Below are 15,472 nucleotides of genomic sequence, written 5' to 3'. Positions count from 1 at the left end.
TGAAACATCCCAACCCGTATTCCATACGATAAATTTTTTTTATATATAATACCCATTTACGCGCCAATTAAATATGTAAACCATTCCACAAGTTCCATTTAAACGTACATCAATTTAAATGTTTACAAAAGGCACGAAGGCCATTAATTAAGTTTAATACAAGTTTGACCCACTACAATGATAGTTTATAATCCAAACGTCACTCGAGCATGGTTTGGGGCTAAACTACCCAAAACGTTAGGCCAATTTCAAAAAGCTAACACCAAAAGCACCCCCCGGCAACATAAGCGGAAGACCACTAGTCCAAACGTATGCCCTTACCCTTGTCCAAGCTGAAACCTACAAAATGGTAAACAACGAGAGGGTAAGCAAGGCTTAGTGAGTGCAACAATTATACATACGTATATATAACCTACTTACTTGCAAACAGTTACCAAATCCGCATACATACTAGTTACATAATTAGCATACCTTTCACATGTATAACACTAAGTACCACGATAACAAGGCTAGTATAACAATAGCATATAACACAACAATACAATATACTAAAACACAAGTATAACGATGATGTTCACAACATCCATAGTACTCAAGATCCCAAGGCTAGCCCAACGAATGGTATCGTCAACATCGAACTTAAATCCCATTCGCCTATATTAATGTGGTATCGTCAACACCGAACTTTAAACCCACATATGAGGTATCGTCAACAATGAACTTTAAACCCTCATCAACGTCACTACAATAATCGTATGGCATCGTCAACATCGAACTTTAATTCCATACGTATGAGGTATCGTCAACAACGAACTTTAAACCCTCATCAACAACACAATATACTCTAGGGTATGGTATCGTCAACATCGAACTTTAACCCATACCCCACAAGTAAATAAATTATATACATGCATATATAGTTATTCCACTCACCTTAACACTTCGGTGGTGATTTAAATGCTTCCGTATACCTAGAGCAAAGTACCTAGTACATAGGTACACATTCAATACACAACTAATGGCATTTATCACATTACTTACACTTTGAGCATTTAATGACCCATTAGCATTTATTAGCTCATTTACACCCAAAATCGCCCATAAAGGCCAAGACTCATATTAAATCGCCAAAGCTAGTGATTTAAAGTCAACTAACATTAACTTGCACAACCTAGGGTAATTCATACCCATTTCCTCCAAACTAGGTCAACATCACCCCTTTTGACCCATTTTAACACTTACACTTTCAACTTTGTCAAACATGACCTAATTACAATTTCATCCACATTTTAACAAGTGTTTTAATGCTTACAACACCATTAACACTTACAAACCCCATTTCATTAGACCAAACTCTAGATTATGGTTGTTAGGGTTTTCTTTCAACAATCTAACCCAAAATCCACCCATTTAACCCTCAAATGGGTCATACAAGTTCCAAAGGAACAAACCCTAGCATAAACCAATTAAAATTCAAAACATAGAGTTGAGACTTACCAAACTATCCACTTGTAGCTAATAACAAGGAGAACAACTTTAATTCTTGCTCCTAGGATTGATTCACAAATCTTCACCTCCAAATCTTAGGTTTAATCTAAGTGGGTTTTATGTTTTGGGAGGAAATTGTGAAAGAAAAAGGAAAAAAAAAATGAGTAATAGAGGATAAGTGGTTGGTATTAAAGGCTCCCATCAGATCTACACGCAAAAAGACCAAACTACCCCTAAAACCCTTTTTAAATCGAGCAGAAAAAGGAGTCATAACTGCAGAGGTGCCGCGGCGCGGCTCCTTTGTCGCGGCGCGGCATAAAGAAGGAAAAATGACCCTTCTTAACTCATGTTCTGATCTGGATTTGCTTTGATTGTCGCGTCGCGGCCCCTTTCCTCGCGGCGCGGTATACGCCTATTCCTGATCACTTCGACAATTTAACATAAATCAAAGGTTCAAACAACAAGAACAACATCTTTCACCCTTCCTATGCACGTCTAAACCTCGACCTTAGGTCTCACACGACTCGACGCCAACGCGACACATACATATACACGCTCACGCACGCATTCATAAATATATATATATATATATATACATATATATACACACACACACATATATGCACTAACTCATAAACTAACACTTTGGCTCATTTAATCACATAAACCAACACATTATAAGCGTTCTAATAATTAAGTACGTACCTTTAAACGCGCACGGGAAAAATGGGGTGTTACACTATATCGTGTCGGATGCAATTACTATCCTTTGTAGGAGCAATAGTAAAGATCACCCTATATTTTTTCGGTCTGGCACAAGGTCCTGTCTTCGACCATGCTATGCAACCACCGTTCTTACGGTTGACACCCGATTTAGTTCAGGTGACCTAATGAATTCTGGTGAATTCTTAGGATTTTACGTTCAATGGTAATGAACGCATTGAAAATGGGTTTTCAGAAAACAAATCGGTTTTAATTTGATCAAAATATTTTCTCGTTCAAGCTCAAGTTTAGATATCATTGAATTCCATGAGTTTGTAATTCTCAATCTTTAAGGTCAATCTCAAGGATTGAATAATATCAGGCTTAAAAGCTGATTTTTAATCTTTTAAGGAGATTATCCTTTCTGGGGGTCTGATTCATTAGTCTTATCAAGTTAATTTGCACGGCGCCCTCCCCATTTTACGAGACAGATCCTCTCATGGTTAGGATAAGTCTGACCACTTGGCAACCCCGTTTGATGCTGAGGTCCATGGATTTCCTGCTGATTTTAGAGATGACTTTTCTAGATTTTTCGTCAACCTACAGCTGGTCTGGACGACAACTTTCTGACCTAAATCAAGAAGCGCGTGTCTTTTTCCGAAAGACTTTACTTCCTTTTAATGATGGAATTGATTCATCATGCAGATCCATCTTTCTTTTAAATATATTACAGTAAATCGGGTAAAACTGATTAGTTTAGTCCAAAGCAAAAGTACCTGCAATAATCTTGTACAAATATGTGATATATGTTTTGAAGTACTTGGTAAATTCTTTCCACACTTAGCTTTTATTTATTTTTTTTCTTTGCCTTTTTAGTTTCCTCTATTCCATTTTAAATGAATTCTAACGTTTTGGGTTGTTTCTCCATTTATGTTCTCTTTGAGGTAACAATAATTTCGGTATTACAACCTAGTTTTATCGTTCATAAATATGTATAAACATGATATTGAATTCATTTAGTTGAAATTTTTTTTTTCTTCAAATTTCCACAAAATTTGGCAATTGAACTAAGTGTAAACCCGAGAGAATTTATAACCCTTCCCCACTTGAGATCATGCAATGCCCTCATTTGCATGAAATCAGACTATAATTATAAATTCATGAGGGTGATTAGTGTAGAAAAGTGATTAAAAATACCGAGTTTGCAACATATTATTTTATATCACATTTGATATTTTGCGTCTTGTCGTCAAAATTAGTAGCTTTTGCTGAACTTAATGTCAATCTTTGAAAGTGCACTGTTTTACCCTGTTTTGTACATAAGATAAATTACAAACATATAATATATATATATATATATATATATATATATATATATATATATATATATATATATATATATATATACTTTTTTCATAAAAACATTTATTTATTAAAATAATTTGAATAATTTTTTTTTAAAAAATTTGTTTCCTTTTACTTAGTTTCGGTATGTTTACCTAGTCCGTCCCTCGACAAAATTTAAAATTTGTCGTTTTTAAAGCGATTGTTTTAAAAGCAAAGATTTTTTTGGGTTTTTTAATTTTTTTTTTTATACTTTAGATCAATAAAATTAAAAATAATGATAACAAAATTTTTCGCCCCGCCCTCGGGTAAAGCAATTTCGGTTCTATGACCTAGTCTTCAACTTACGATGAATTTTAGAAATCATTTTTTAAACTTAATGAGATAAAGTATTTTTTTTTAAATTCACACAAAACTTAAATTGAAAAAGCGTATTAATTTCATACAAAACCTACAAAACAAAAATTCAGAATGGGGGGAGGAAACTAGTTCTTTAGTGTCTGCTAGTGGAAAAGACCGATTGGATTCCATTCTCGGAACTACACGAGAACAGAACAACTAAATCTAAACAACATTTTCTTTTTAGAACATTTGAATCTCCCCATACTCAGGTAGCTGTGGTGTCAAATTTGTGATTAACTTCATTGTCAATTTCTCTTGGACCATAATCAACTTGCATATCTGTGACTTTTGCTTTAAGCCATTGGTCGGATTCCTGTGTAATATCCACAAATTCAACTAGTTTTTCCTTTTCTTTAGGCGATAGATTGGATACTAACCTGTTATATAACTTAAAGTTCCCATTGGTTCTAGAATCGCGAATCCGTTTAATAAGTTTTTTCATTGAACTGTTAATAATGGGGTCATTTAATTTCATATCAACAACGGGGTTCTTTGTTATCAAGTCATCATTAGGTGTCACTTCATCTTCCCCACACTTAGGCGTTTTATTATTGTTAAGCACTACCGTTGGAGTTGGTAAAACAATATGGTTCTTACCAATCATTTTTGTTGGTTCAGCGGTTTTGGTTGGTGGAGATTTAGCCTTTCGACTCACAAAGGTGATCGATTTGTCACCATCACTAAGTGTCATTCTACCCTCTCTTACATCAAATAACGCCCCGGTGGACGCTAAGAATGGTCGACCTAAAATTAGAGGAATGTTTGGGTCCTATTCTATGTCAATGACAATGAATTCGATTAGAAAGGTTAAATTACCCACTTGAACGGGTAGGTCGTCAGCAATTCCAACTGGGTGCTTAATGGTTTGATCAAAGAGTCGAACACTCATTTCCGTTGGACTTAACTCACCTACATCTAATCTCTTATATAATGAAAGAGGCATAACACTCACACTCGCACATAAATCTGCTAGTCCATCATACATTACACAATCACTAAGTAGACAAGGAACAATAAATTCACCCGGATCACCCAACCTTGGTGGAGGTTTTGGTGGAACTGTCTTCACCGAATTTATTTTTACGATTTTTGTTTCTTGCAATTTCTTATTCTTCTTCTTCTTTCCAGAGGTATCACAAACTTTATTACCTATCACTTGCTCATACTCAACTCCTTTTCTTGGAAATGGGATGGGTGATCTGTAGGGTGCCACCACTGGCTTTACATACTCGGGTGGTGGTGGTGGTGTTGTAACTTCTTCATTGTTACTCACATCAAAAACCTTCCCATCTTCTGATGATGGTTTTTAGAATTCATTGATACCATATTAACATTTTCATTCCGAGGATTTACTTTAGTATCACTCGGTAGCTTTCCTTGTTCCCTCTCACTCATCATGCTAGCAAGAGTACCTACGTATTTTTCTAGATTCAAAATGGAAGCTTGTTGAGTTCTTAATGACTGATCAAACCTCTCATTTGTTTGGGTTTGAGATGTAATAAATTGTGTTTGAGATTCAACTAGGTTTTGTACCATTTCTTCCAGATTTGAGTTTTTCTCTTCGATTTGTTGTGGTGGTTTATACAAACTAGGTCTTTGTTGATTGAAAGTGTTGTTTTGAGTTGGTTGATTATTCAGACCTTGTTGGTTGTACGAGTTATTATTAGGTCCATTTGGATTGTAAAGAATGTTTTGATTTCGATTGAAGTTTGGCCTTGGTGGTTGATAATTATTTTTATAATTATATCCCGGCCTTTGGTTCATATAGGAAACATTCTCACGTTGTTCCATCGTTTGCTCAATGTGACAACCTTTCATTAAGTGTGGGCCACTGCATTGCTCACAACTGATTCGTATTGCATGAATATCTTTATTCATCTTTTCCATTCGTCTCTCGAAAGCATCTATTTTTGCGGAAACGGAATCAAAGTCATGGCTAGAATCGGCTCTAGCCGCTTTAGATGAACGAAAGATATCTTTTTCCTGGTGCCACTCATGCGAGTGGGAGGCTGTGTTATCAATGATTTTGTAAGCTTCAGTTGCGGTTTTCTTCATAATGGAACCGCCAGCTGCTATGTCGATGTCTTTTCGTGTAGCAATGTCGATACCTTGGTAGAATATTTGTACTATTTGATAAGTGTCTAAACCGTGCTGAGGACATCCTCTCAACAACTTTCCAAATCTTGTCCATGCCTCATATAATGTTTCAATTGGCTTTTGTGTGAACGTAACAATTTCTTCTTGAAGTCTTATGGCTTTAGATGCCGGAAAGAATTGTTTAAGAAATTTTTCAACTAACACATCCCATGTATCAATCGCCCCTTCAGGTAACGATTCTAACCAATCTTTGGCTTCTCCCTTTAAAGTCCAGGGAAATAACATGAGATAGATTTGTTCATCCTCTACTTCTCTGATTTTGAATAGAGTACAGATCCTATTAAAGGTACGAAGATGTTCATTTGGATCTTCTTTTGGCGTACCACTATATTGGCATTGATTAGTTACCATGTGTAGAATTTGTCCTTTGATTTCATAATCTGGCGCATTAATGTCTGGCTTAATAATGGCGTGTCCTTGGCCCGTACGTGTGGCTCTCATTCGATCTTCCATACTTAGAGGTTCCGTTACTTCCATAATTGAATTTGTTGAATCTGAATCACTAGAAGATTCTGATTTAATGGTTTCTTCCTCGACAATCTCTGGATGAGTAATTTGTGGTTCAGGAGGAATGATTAGTGGTTCAGGATCTCTGAATTGTCCCTGAATATCCTCCGGATTCTCAATTTTGAGGTTGGGTTCAAAAAATGGATTATCGGAAATTTGAATTGTAGTACTTGGTCGACTAGATGACGATTCTAAAGAAAAATCAACGGCGACAATATTGGCTAGATGTCTTGATCGAGTTACAGGTGGTGAACGTATGAAAGGTGGTGAACGTTTTGCTCGGTGCATTCACTGAATATCCTATTAGTTATAAAAATAAAAATTATATAAGTTATCAAATTAATAGACTTTTCTGATTTTGCTCACGTTTTGAATAGCCAATAGATGCAGCAGGTAGCCAGGACCCTTTAAATCGGAAGCCCACAACTCGCCACTAACAAATCCAACTATTACTACGAACCAGAAAATTTTGGATGTCTATCAATTTAACCGCTTAAAATAATTTTTCGTTTTGAATTTTTACGAAAGAAATAAAGAAAATTCTATGTCCTAAAAACTAGAGCGTCGAGAAATAATAAAGAAAAAGAGCTCGTCGAAAAACGTCGAAAAATAAGCGTCAAAAATTGAAAGTCAAAAAATAAAAATAAGAAAGAAAAACGTCGAAATTTAAAAGTCTAAAAACTAAATATTAAAAGTTGCGTCCAAAGGTATTAAAACTTAAAAGGAATTCTATATCCAAAACGTCAATAACTTAACAGGCACTAAAATTTTAAAACGGCGTCGCAAAATTCTAAAGCACCTAAATCTTAGTCTAAAGAAAAAACATTTAAGGGATTTTACGACAAAGTCTTAAAATCTAGAAATAAAAATTAACTACGGCAAAATACTAATCTTAAAACTAATTACGAATGAAAAATATACAAATTACGAATTAAACGATTAAAATATACAATTTATAAAAAGAAATAAAAATGATAATATTACTTATTTTTATAAAAATATTATTTTTATATTATTATTTTATAAAAGTTAAGTTTATATATTTAATAAAACTAATTATAACTTAAAAATATAAATTAAATAAAACTAAAACTAATTAATAAAATAATTAACCCTAATTATGTTAATAATAATAATAATAAATAATTTAAACCCTAAACCGTACCAGCTCTGGGACCAGACCTGTCAGACAGGCTCATGCGATCGCATGAGTCTTCTGTTATGAGGCCATGCGGTCGCATGGACTGTGGATCCAGGCCATAAATTGGGCTGCTACAGTGTTCGGCCCAGTTCGTTTTAATTATATATATATATATTTTTTTTCCGATTTTAATTTTTACAAAATAATAAAAACAAACTTATATTTAAAAAAAACTAAAAATAAAATAAAAATACTTTTTAATTTTATATATTTTAAACGAAATCTTAAAATATTTATATTTTTATATTTTTTTCTTTTTATTATTTTTAACACTTATTATAAATACAAAATATTTTTATGAAATAAGAAATAATGTATTTTTACAAAAATATAATTTTACTAAAATATAGCGTAAAAATATAGTGTTTCGCCGAGTCCCCGGCAGCGGCGCCAAAAACTTGATGTTGTGCGAGGTGTATACAAAATAGTTATATTTTTATTACGAAATACTATTAAATACGATACAATTTTACACAAGTTATTTATTTATTTATAGAATGGATATACGTAAACCTTGATACAACACTTATAGGCAGTGTACCTAATCGTAAAGTAGTGTAGTTTTTAGTATGTCCGGTTCGTTCCACAGGGAGCTGGCTAAGTTTAACGCTATATTTTTATTAACTATTTTTATATAAAAATATATATAATTATATATAGTAATATTATTATAAAAGGGGGTTTTTACCGTTTAATGACCGGTTTATCGATTTTAAATAAAGCGTAAAGATAAATGATGATAATATAAATGACAGAATTTAAATTGCGATAAAGTAAATTGCAGTAATTAAAATGACAGTAAATAAAGGTACGATGAAATATGAAATAAAAGTATTATGCTTATTTAAACTTACGTAATCATGATGTTTGACGTTTTGATTTTAATTAATTGTTACCCGGGTTAATTGTCCTTTGTCCTGGATTATTTGATACCTATTTGGTTTTTGTCCATAATAGTCCATCGGTCATAATTATAAAATGCTCGTCAAATTAACCTTATTCCCGAAGTCAAATATTCCAACTAATTAGGGATTCGAACTGTAACAAGGTTTTAATACTTTGTTAATAATTACACCAGGTTATCGACTGCGCGTAATCCAAGGTTTTAATACTTTGTTAACAATTACACCAATTATCCTTGTATGTAATCCACCCCTGTTTTAATGAGACATGAATATTAATTTACCCACTTGATCAGAATGAATAATCAATTACCCAACCCGAATAATTAATTAAATGATCGTAAAAGATGTCGTATAAACGTCACTAAATAGGATATACATAATCATTTTAATAATTATTAGATTAACTAATTTGAAGATAGGTTCGACAGGTTCCAATGAGTTGTCGCTCAATTAGACAATACCCCTTATCTATTAATAGTCATAGTCCAATGTCCACAAGTGTCGGTCTTTTGTCCAAACCTTAATTATGGTACAAAATCTAATAACCCCGTCTTTAATATTTAGTCTAACATCACGATTACTTCGGCTCAAATAAGCATAATAATAACTTAGTTACGAGACATTAATTTAAAAAGGAAAAACATAGCTTACAGTGGTGATTAATCGCGTAGCGTTGCACGGACAGAATTTCGACTTAAAACCCGTAAAACATTTCTTAAAATAACCCAATTATTATTAAACTTAAATTAAAATTAAAATTAAAATTATAAATATATATATTATGTTTACAGAGAGGAGAAGAGAAAATATTAGAAAAATGTACATTAAAACTCGCAGAAAACTGGCGAATTTATAGGATGTGGCCTGCTACAGTAACTCATGCGGTCGCATGAGATTTTAGTGCAAATCTCATGCACTCGCATGGGCTCATGCACTCGCATGAGTTTTATGCCTATTTTCCATGCGATCGCATGGCCGTCAGATCCAGCTCACATATTTTTTGTTTGCTAGTTTGTCGACGTTATTTAATATAATATATAAATAATTTATATAATTATTTAAATATTATATTATATTCTTGTGCATAGTTGACTTGTAATTTTAGCTCCGTTGCATCGTGCGTTGATAGTTGGCTCAGGTCCCGGTTCCGGTTTTTCGAACGTCCTTGCGTACTATTTAATAACTTGTACTTTGCATTTTGCGGCTTGTACTCTTATCATTTTTGGACGTTTCTCATCAATAAATTGAACCACTTGAATTATATCTTGTACATTTGAGCTTTTTGGTCATTTGCGTCTTCAAATCGTCGTTTTCTTCTTTTGTCTTCGCACTTATTTATTTAAACGAATATTACATAAAAATAGAACAATTGCAACTAAAAGCTTTACATATTGGAAGGATATTGTGCCTAAATATATGTTCATTTGGAGCACTATCAAATATCCCCACACTTGAGCGTTGCTTGTCCTCAAGCAATACATAATTTGAAATTAAAATTACACTTCACTCGAATCACATTTTTATTCTCACACTTTATACATCAGTGATTATGATATGGCGGTATAAACAATGAGAGTAACGATGTGGTTTACAGTCCCACATGACTTATAAAATTTAGATCCTTAAGGAAATTGGATCTTTATGAAAACATTTGATCTTTTAAAAATTCATTCTAGCTTTTACCCTAGATAAGTTTTCCGGAATAACCCTTCACCGGTGTTTGCAAATTGTTTTTGTGGGTTTTGTGGGTTTCAGATTTGAAAAATTTAGCTCAAAACTTGCGGTTTTGTGTCACCCACTTGCTAACCTTGTATTAGGAAAGCAACACATCCAGTTTACTTGCTCCGTATATTACCTTTCGGTAAACTACCGTCCGGTTGTAAAGGAAAGCGTTGAACAATCAACTGTTAAGGCAATGTCCCTTGACATGCTTTTGATTATGGTCTATATGAAACATCCCAACCCGTATTCCATACGATAATTTTTTTTTATATAATACACATTTACGCGCCAATTAAATATGTAAACCATTCCACAAGTTCCATTTAAACGTACATCAATTTAAATGTTTACAAAAGGCACGAAGGCTATTAATTAAGTTTAATACAAGTTTGACCCACTATAATGATAGTTTATAATCCAAACGTCACTCGAGCATGGTTTGGGGCTAAACTACCCAAAATGTTAGGCCAATTTCAAAAAGCTAACACCAAAAGCACCCCTCGGCAACATAAGCGGAAGACCACTAGTCCAAACGTATGCCCTTACCCTTGTCCAAGCCGGAACCTATAAAATGGTAAACAACGAGAGGATAAGCAAGGCTTAGTGAGTGCAACTATTATAAATACGTATATATAACCTACTTACTTGCAAACACTTACCAAATCCGCATACATACTAGTTACAACGCTAAGTACCACGATAACAAGGCTTGTATAACAATAGCATATAACACAACAATACAATATACTAAAACACAAGTATAACTATGATGTTCACATCATCCATAGTACTCAAGATCCCAAGGCTAGCCCAACGAATGGTATCGTCAACATCGAACTTAAATCCCATTCGCCTATATTAATGTGGTATCGTCAACACCGAACTTTAAACCCACATATGAGGTATCGTCAACAACGAACTTTAAAACCTCATCAACATCACTACAATAATCGTATGGCATTGTCAACATCGAACTTTAATTCCATACATATGAGGTATCATCAACAACGAACTTTAAACCCTCATCAACAACACAATATACTCTAGGGTATGGTATCATCAACATCGAACTTTAACCCATATCCCACAAATAAATAAATTATATACATGCATATATAGTTATTCCACTCACCTTAACACTTCGGTGGTGATTTAAATGCTTCCGTATACCTCGAGCAAAGTACCTACTACATAGGTACACATTCAATACACAACTAATCGCATTTACCACATTACTTACACTTTGAACATTTAATGACCCATTAGCATTTATTAGCTCACTTACACCCAAAACCACCCATAAAGGCCAAGACTCATATTAAATCGCCAAAGCTAGTGATTTAAAGTCTACTAACATTAACTAGCACAACCTAGGGTAATTCATACCCATTTCCTCCAAACTAGGTCAACATCACCCCTTTTGACCCATTTTAACACTTACACTTTCAACTTTGTCAAACATGACCTAATTACAATTTCATCTACATTTTAACAAGTGTTTTAATGCTTACAACACCATTAACACTTACAAACCCCATTTCATTAGACCAAACCCTAGATTATGGTTGTTAGTGTTTTCTTTTAACAATCTAACCCAAAATCCACCCATTTAACCCTCAAATGGGTCATACAAGTTCCAAATGAACAAACCCTAGCATAAACCAATTAAAATTCAAAACATAGAGTTGAGACTTACCAAACTATCCACTTGTAGCTAATAACAAGGAGAACAACTTTAATTCTTGCTCCTAGGATTGATTCACAAATCTTCACCTCCAAATCTTAGGTTTAATCTAAGTGGGTTTTATGTTTTGGGAGGAAATTGTGAAAGAAAAAGGAAAAAAAATGAGTAATAGAGGATAAATGGTTGGTATTAAAGGCTCCCATCAGATCTACACGCAAAAAGACCAAACTACCCCTAAAACCCTTTTTAAATCGAGCAGAAAAAGAAGTCAGAACTGCAGAGGTGCCGCGGCGCGGCTCCTTTGTCGCGGCGCGGCATAAAGAAGGAAAAACGACCCTTCTTAACTCATGTTCTGATCTGGATTTGCTTTGATTGTCGCGTCGCGGCCCCTTTCCTCGCGGCGCAGCATTGGCCTATTCCTGATCACTTCGACAATTTAACATAAATCAAAGGTTCAAACAACAAGCACAACATCTTTCTCCCTTCATATGCACGTCTAAACCTCAACCTTAGGTCTCACACGACTCGACGCCAACGCGACACATACATATACACGCTCACGCACGCATTCATAAATATATATATATATATATATATATATATATATATATATATATATATATATACATATACATATATATATACACACACACACATATATGTACTAACTCATAAACTAACACTTTGGCTCATTTAATCACATAAACGAACACGTTATAAGCGTGCTAATAATTAAGTACGTACCTTTAAACGCGCACGGGAAAAACGGGGTGTTACAACTCTCCCCCACTTGAATCGGAGCGCGTCCTCGCAATCCAAGCCGCATGACAAGAAGGAAGATAAACCAACACAAACTCTTCGGGCTCCCAAGTAAACTCGGAACCCTTACTCCAACGCCATTGAACTTTAAAAGTCCTAACCTCTTTATGTCTCAACCTTTTGACCTTCTCATCAAGTATGGCAATCGGTTCCTCAATATATTCTAACTTATTGTTTAGCTCGATCTCATCTAATGGCACCCAAGATGAATCATCCGCAAGACACTTACGGAGATGGGAAACATGAAATGTATTATGGATCCCCGCAAGCTCTTCGGGTAATTCCAAACGATACGCGACTTCACCAACACGAGCTAAAACCTTAAATGGTCCAATAAACCGAGGAGCTAACTTTCCTCATTTCCGAAACTAAATAATACCCTTCCATGGCGAAACCTTAAGCATCACCATATCACCTTCTTGAAATTCGATCATTCGTCTACATTTGTCGGCATACGACTTTTGCCTATCTTGAGCCTTCTTCAAATGCTCTCGAATCATATCAATCTTACAATTCGTCTCTAAAACTAAATCGGTACTCCCGATTTCCTTTTGTCCCACTTCACCCCAACAAATCGGGGTTCGACACCTACGCTCATAAAGCATCTCATAAGGTGGCATCCCATTACTAGTATGATAACTATTATTGTACGAGAATTCCACCAAAGGTAAGTGCTCGTCCCAACTACCACCAAAATCGATAATACATGCCCGTAACATATCCTCCAATGTTTGATTCGTACGTTCAGTTTGACCGTCCGTTTGAGGATGATACGCCGTTCTCAACTTCAATTGCGTACCCATATCTTCGTGAAACTTTTCCCAAAACTGAGATGTAAAGCGAGTATCTCGATCCGAAATAATAGATATAGGAACACCGTGTCGAGAGATGACTTCCTTGATAAACAACTTAGCCAAGGTCTCCGACGATATCGCTTCCTTAATGGGAAGAAACAAAGCACTCTTCATCAGTCGATCAACTATAACCCAAATTGAATCAAACTGGGTTCTCGCCGTGTTAGGTAACTTTGTGATGAAATCCATGGTAATGTGCTCCCATTTCCATTTCGGGATTTCTAGCGGTTGTAACTTACCATACGGCTTTTGGTGCTCGGCTTTAACTTGAAAACACGTGACGCATTGCTCAACATACTTCACAACATCACGTTTCATGCCCGGCCACCAATAATCCTTTCTTAAATCAAGATACATTTTCGTCGCGCCCGGATGAATGGAATACTTTGACTTATGTGCTTCATCGAGTAGCACTTGTCGGTTATTCACCCATCTTAGGCACCCACACTCTTCCTTGAAAAGACAACAAACCACGCGAGCCCATAGTAATGAATTCCGATTGTCCCACAATTCGTTTCGCATGCTTGTTGTGAACATAAGCCTCTATTTGAATCATACCAAGTTTTTCAAGAAAATCGTTAGTAATAATCATACGTAACAATCCCAATCGTAACGCCGGGTGATGACTCTTTCGACTTAACGCATCCGCGACCACATTCGCCTTGCCCGGATGATAAAGTATTTCACAATCATAATCTTTCACCACATCCATCCACCTACGTTGACGATAATTCAAATCTCGTTGATTAAAGAGATGTTTCAAACTCTTATGATCTGAATAAATCGTACTCTTGACACCATACAAGTAGTGGCGCCAAATTTTCAACGCATGTACCACCGCCACCAACTCAAGATCATGAGTCGGATATCTCGTTTCGTGTTCCTTTAATTGTCGAGAGGCATAAGCGATGACTTTACCTCTTTGCATTAGGACACACCCGAGCCCATTTAACGAAGCATCACAATAGACAGTCATGTCTTCCACTCCTTTCGACAACACTAACACCGGAGCTTGACACAACTTCTCTTTTAACAATTTAAAAGCAATTTCTTGCTCGTTCTCCCAATTAAACCTCGCGTTCTTCCTTGTCAACTTCGTCAATGAAGAAGCGATCTTGGAAAAGTCTTGAATAAACCGACCATAATAACCGGCCAATCCGAGAAAACTTCGGACCTCCGTAGGCGTAGTCGGTTGTCTCCAACTCTTCACCGTCTCTATCTTCCCCGGATCCACTTGAATGCCGTCTTTGTTCACAATGTGGCCAAGGAATTGAACTTCTCTTAGCCAAAATCCACATTTGGAGAACTTAGCATACAACTTCTCCCTTCGTAACGTCTTCAAAACTTCACGCAAATGGCGTTCATGTTCTTTCATACTTTTCGAGTAGACAAGTATGTCGTCAATGAACACAATTACCGACTTGTCCAACATAGGTTGGCACACTCGGTTCATAAGATCCATGAATGCCGCCGGTGCATTCGTAAGACCAAAAGGCATAACTACAAACTCAAAATGCCCATAACGCATTCGAAAAGCCATTTTCTCACTATCTTCCTCACGGACCCGCATTTGGTGATAGCCGGACCGTAGGTCAATCTTTGAGAAATACGTCGCACCTTGGAGTTGGTCAAACAAATCGTCAATCCTAGGCAATGGATAACAATTTTTGATCGTCACTTTATTCAA

The 15,472-nt window shown here is 35.4% G+C and overlaps 1 non-coding gene across 1 annotated transcript; it reads left to right on the top strand.

Annotated features, from left to right (window-relative positions):
- The first annotated feature begins 6,079 nt into the window (after positions 1-6,079).
- On the top strand, positions 6,080-6,186 carry LOC139886878 (small nucleolar RNA R71). Its single transcript, XR_011772739.1, has one exon. It is a non-coding gene; the product is annotated as a small nucleolar RNA R71 (small nucleolar RNA).
- Positions 6,187-15,472: the final 9,286 nt, after the last annotated feature.

Source organism: Rutidosis leptorrhynchoides, chromosome 1, assembly GCF_046630445.1.
Source record: "Rutidosis leptorrhynchoides isolate AG116_Rl617_1_P2 chromosome 1, CSIRO_AGI_Rlap_v1, whole genome shotgun sequence".
In the NCBI taxonomy this organism is placed as follows: Eukaryota; Viridiplantae; Streptophyta; class Magnoliopsida; order Asterales; family Asteraceae; genus Rutidosis; species Rutidosis leptorrhynchoides.
The sequence above is the reverse complement of the archived record's forward strand: the minus strand, read 5'-3'. Positions and strand labels throughout refer to the sequence as shown.